At 28.4% G+C, this 6,000-nt stretch overlaps 1 protein-coding gene across 1 annotated transcript in view; it reads right to left on the reverse strand.

The window, feature by feature from the left end:
* Positions 1 to 6,000, reverse strand: part of LOC141292086 (formin-binding protein 1-like) — a 54,585-nt gene that overhangs the window by 47,861 nt on the left and 724 nt on the right. The gene's annotated exons all lie outside the window — the stretch shown is intronic.

A 6,000-nucleotide genomic window follows, 5' to 3' on the forward strand; every position in this document is an offset into this window, starting at 1 on the left:
TTCAGTCTCTTCCTAAATAGGTGTTTTCTGGCCTGAATACGGCTTTATGCTGGCTATGTGAAAGTCTGGTCTTTGTCATGAAATGCTTTTGCTTTTCGTTCTTCTATGGTTTCTTCTATTTGCAGAAGCTCAGCTAGTGATTTCTGGATCTGGATGAGTGCTGATATGAAGCAGCACCTCTTAGGTTTGGGATTTATCACTTCTCAGAATAATAACCTGAACTACTGAATGACGCCTACAGATGGAGCATGTCCTGAACACACACGTCACCGGCCCAGTCGAGGTAAAGCTTCTTCAACAATGGGTTTAATAGAGAATTACAGCACCACACCATATGCTGTCTGGATTAAACACCGGAAAAACAGAGCGAGACTGCTTTTAATTAATTCTGTTTGCAAAATGCATAAGCTAAAGAATATCTATTAATAAATTTGCACATATACAAAAGTGCATAAAAATGGTGCATCAAATCAACAGAATGAACTAATTGAACTGAGGTAGACAAATGAAAGAGATGGATAGACAGACAGATAAAGAGAGAGAAATGACATACTGTAAAAACAAAACTAACTGCATCTGGTTTCTTTGCATGTCATTCAGATTGCCTCTACTAAAATAAAAACATTAAATAAATAAAAGTGCAATAAAATGTTAAAATAAATTAAAAGAGACAAAAAACAAAATTTTATTAAGCAAAATAAAAATAAATCAAATAAAAACAAATAATAAAATAACATAAAATCTGAAAATTTAACCAAAAATACAATAAAATTAAATACACATAAAAATAAAAATAAAGAACATTTAATCAAGTAAACTTAAATATATATAAAATAAAAAGATATATAAAAGTATTATTTCTCTCTGGATTAAACATACGAGACATAAAAAACACATAATAAAATAAAATAAAATCAAAACTGAAAATTGAACCAAAATACAATATTATATAATATAATATATAATAATATAATTTAAATATATATTTAAATACACAATTAAATTTACATTTAAAACACAATAAGCTTAAACATTAAAATAATCAAATAAAATATAAAAGCAGAGCAAAACAAAATAACAAAGTAATATAAAATAAATTAAATAAAAAAATTTAATTACAAAAAAAATTTAAATGAACACAAAAATAAAAATAAGTAAAAGTAAGTAAAATTAAAAAAAGAAATAAAATAAAAAGAAATGATAAAAACATAAAAATAAAATAAAGTATTATTTTTGCCTGGATTAAACACCTGAAAAATGGAGTGAAGCTGTTTTTAATTAATTCTGTATGCAAATAAAGAACAAACTATAAGTGTGCATATATATATAAGTGCATAAAAGGGCACATGTGCATCAAAATTTTTGAATAAATTAAAATTAACACAAATTATTTTATTAGGTAAAAAAAATAAAAAATAAAAACAAATAATAAAATAAAATAACAGAAACTTGAACCAAAAATACAATTAAATTAAAAACAAATTCAAATACACATAAATAAAATTTAAATTAACAACACAATAAACTTAAAAGTTTAAATAATCAAATAAAATATAAAAATAGAGCAAAACAAAATAAGTAATATAAAATAAAATAAAACTAACTAAACTAACTAAATAAAAATGCAATAAAAATAAAATAAAATAAAATAAAATAAATTACTAAAACAAAATAAATTAAAATTAATTACATTTAAAAATAAATTATAATAAACACAAAAAGTATTATTTTTGTCTGAATAAAACACCGGAAAAACGGAGTGAAATGCATAATCAACAGAATGAATTAACTGAACTGAGGTAGACAAAAGAAAAAGATGGATAGACAGACAGATAAAGAGAGAGAAAGAGGAGGTTTATAAAACAGGAGAGAAGCAGCATTCTGGGAAATGGGCCAGACAGACACCATGGAGCCCCGTATAGTGTGTGTGTGTGTGTGTGTGAGTGTTGAATGCTGGGAAATCTGCGTTCTTCAGGTTGATACCTAAATGCCTTCTTATTTGCTAAATGAAAGATGCACGCTGTGTTCGGACGCTGCTCGTGTCATTAGTTCAGCGCTGTCTGGACGTATAAATCATACAGCAGATGACCTCCAGAGCTCACCGTCTCATCTCTGTGTCTGTGTGTGTGTTTATGTGGAATGATGAAACACACACACACACACACACACACACACACACACACACACACACACACACACACACACACACAGATGAGTGTAATTCATATACACACACCAGAAACTTTCAGTCTAAACACACAACAGCATCTCTATTTAAGGGAAAAAGAGAGCGATGTGCTGTAATTCGGACAAATATTATAATTTGGAAAAGAAAATGTCCTGATGATGAACTTTTAAAAAATAACGGACAACATACTGTCCTAAAAAAAAAATCTAAAATCTTTTTTTAAGTTTTTCTAAAAGTTTTTAAACTACATTAGCAATATTATTGATAATTATTGAGAACAAATTAAATTATAATAATATAATATAATGTATCTTCATGTATATGCAGGTACCGTATATACATATTTATTTATATACACATATTTTTATGTATATATTAATATTTTTATTGTATCGCATATGTATAAAAAATGTATAAAATATATTTGATAATTTAATAAAAATTAAAATGCAAAATGTATTATATATTTTCATATATATTATATATGTTTATTAATTATAATTATAAATATTTATTTATTTATTTATATTGAAAATACTATTAGAGAATAGAGATATCTTTGATAATTATTTTTATATGTAGATTTTTTTTATTGTATTACATATATACGGTAACTTAATAAAATATATGATATATTAATTTTTTTTTTCTGGTTTTATATTATATACCTTTAAATATTTATTAATTATATTTATTTATTTAGAATTACTGTAAGAGATATCCTTCATAATTTTTTTATATCTATAAATGTTTTATTGTATTACATATATATGATAAATTAATAATAATGTAAATCAAATTTACAAAGAGTGTGTGTGTATTTATTAAAATATTTATTAAACATTTGTTGAATTAATACAAATGTAAATCAAATTTACAAATTATACATACATATATATATATTTACTTATTTTATTAATTATATACATATTTATTTATGTGTGTGTGTGTGTATGTATATATATATATATATATATATATATATATATATATATAAACTCTGCATTTATTTATTTATTTAGAATTACTGTAAGAGATATCCTTCATAATTTTTCAATAAATGTTTTATTGTATTACATATATATGATAAATTAATAAAAATGTAAATCAAATTTACAAAGAATGTGTGTATTTATTAAAATATTTATTAAACATTTGTTGAATTAATACAAATGTAAATTAAATTTACAAATTATATATATATATATATATTTTTTTTTTTTTACTTATTTTATTAATTACAAACATATTTATTTATGTGTGTGTGTGTATATATATATATATATATATATATATATATATATATATTAGTGGTGGGCCGTTATCGGCGTTAACGTGCTGCGTTAACGTGAAACTCTTATCGCGCGATAAAAAAAATATCGCCGTTAATCTATTCTCAAATTTGGGTTGGGAGCTGGGTCTAAACTACGCAAGCTATGATGACTTTCACCTTGATAGTTTAACGCGGATGTATACCGAAGACTATAGAATATGTTCGCGCGTTTAAGTCTCCTCCGCCAAAACACAGACGGGATCGCGTCGTCCTCCATTCATAAAAACCAAATCTACTATAGCGAAATGCCACGTAAATTCGTCGTTTTTTGGATTCATAAATCAAATGTTGGTCAGTCACTTAATTCAAATCGCGATATGGACTAGTGTATGTGAAAACTGAAATGCAAAAAGAACGTTTTAATATGAATCCGGTATGTTCCGTTTGCCTAGCTGTATGTATGTATGAATGATGGAGACGAGCTTTTACTACACGCATACTGAAACAGACGTGATGCTCCCGGTAATTTTTGGCATTTTCATCTCACATGAACAGATAAACTCAATCTCCCAAACTGCTGTGAGTGTCACTTTTACCGTTTCATTTGAGAAAACTAGCATCATATCATACTGTATGATACAGAAACTTCAAGGCAACCTGTCAAAATAAAAGTACGGTGTAACATGTAATGGGCTGTGTAGGTGTTGACGTTAAAAAAACACAATCTAATAGGTAGAAAAAAGAATTTCATTGTTAGTTAGTTAGTAAACACAAGTACATCTAATTGAACATAATTTATTCTCACCAACAAATGATCATAGAACAGCTTTATGAGCTTTATGATCCATTCTCAAAGACTTACTTTTAGTCATTATTTGGGTAGCACACATATTCTGAATGCCTTCAGCAGAATTCAAATCAGCCATTTTAATCTAGATTAATCTAGATTAATTCCAAGATTTAATCTAGATTAATCTAGATTAAAAAAATTAATCTATGCCCACCCCTAATATATATATATATATAAACTCTGCATTTATTTATTTATTTAAAATTACTGTAAGAGATATCCTTTATTATTATTTTTATATGTATAAATGTTTTTAGTGTATAACATATATATGATAAATTAATAAAACATATCATAAATGTATAAAAATGCAAATTAAATTAAAAAATATATATATATATACTAGGGCTGTCCCCGACTATGAATTTTCATAGTCGAATCAGAATTTTTCGAATCTTTCTATAGTCGACCGATAGTCGAATCATCTAGGCCTATGTGTGTGTGTGAATGGGTTAGGAGGGGCACGACACTATAGTCAGCAGGAGGGTAAAACAATTTTTATTTTATTTTACACACTGCACACAGCAACAACTTTTAATAAAGCGACCACAACTGCCTGCCAACTGACAGACGAACTTATTTAGGTTTAAATAAAAACACAGAACTCGTCTTTTAGTTCTAAAAACGCGAGGCGCACAGTAGGGTTGTGACGATGAGGAAATTTCCCCACCGGTTAATCGGCACGTAACAACACCGGTAATACCGGTATCACCGTGGGGGTGGGGGTTTCCTCTTTTTTCTGCTTTTAAATAGCTTATAAATGCGTGCGTATTATACTTTCACTTTCAGTTTTGCGGGAATTGGCAATTTGGCGTCAATTGTTTTAATGGACGACAACGAAACTACAAACAAACAAAAAAACTTTGAACCCAAAATATATAAATTGTCCACCATTCTCTTTCTGTAAATTCGACTCCTCGCACAGATAATTAACACGGCCAATTCAACATCAGCAATCACACTCCGTATCCAAGCACTACAAGAGAATCCATTTAAATAGCCAAGCAGTCTTACCTTCATCATCTCTTGTTTTCAGCATCCCTCTCCCTGGCCAGGGGGAGTGCCCCGGGCTCGGCCAAACATGCTTAACTTTTACGCAGTTTATTATATGTAAGCGCGAACTCCTCACGTGATAAATGAAATATGACGCATTGAAGCTATGTTCATTTTTAATTATATTGCATGCTCTCGTCTTAAGTAAATTATATAGAATGATATTTTCCATTCAATTCAAATAAATATTTAATAAAAAAACGAATACTTTAAAAAAAAAAGTGGAGACGGTGTCACGGTGGAAAAGTGATGTCACCGGTGTTGCATCTTAGTTTTTTGCTGTTAAGTAAACTATCATATTAGCAGAAACCCTAAATAATACAGAGCGCAGAACGCTCACTGCCAACAGAAAACCATTCAAAAGAGGCGCCTCCAACAGCAAAAACGCGTTCGGTGTGATCGCCGCCTAATCCCTGCCGTCAAGATGGTCCTCATCTCATCATGGATCAGGGCAAGTGAAAATTAAATCTGTCACAGGGGTGGTTGGATTTATTCACAAACACGTTAAAAATATTTATTGAACGCATCTTTCTTTTCACTTTTGTTTTTACTGCATTATCATAATCAAAGGCTGTATATAACTTAATATAACCGTACAAAACCAGTAGTTCTGTGTGCAATTAGACATTGAGCACC

The sequence above is a fragment of the Garra rufa genome, chromosome 19 (assembly GCF_049309525.1).
Source record: "Garra rufa chromosome 19, GarRuf1.0, whole genome shotgun sequence".
NCBI lineage: Eukaryota > Metazoa > Chordata > Actinopteri > Cypriniformes > Cyprinidae > Garra > Garra rufa.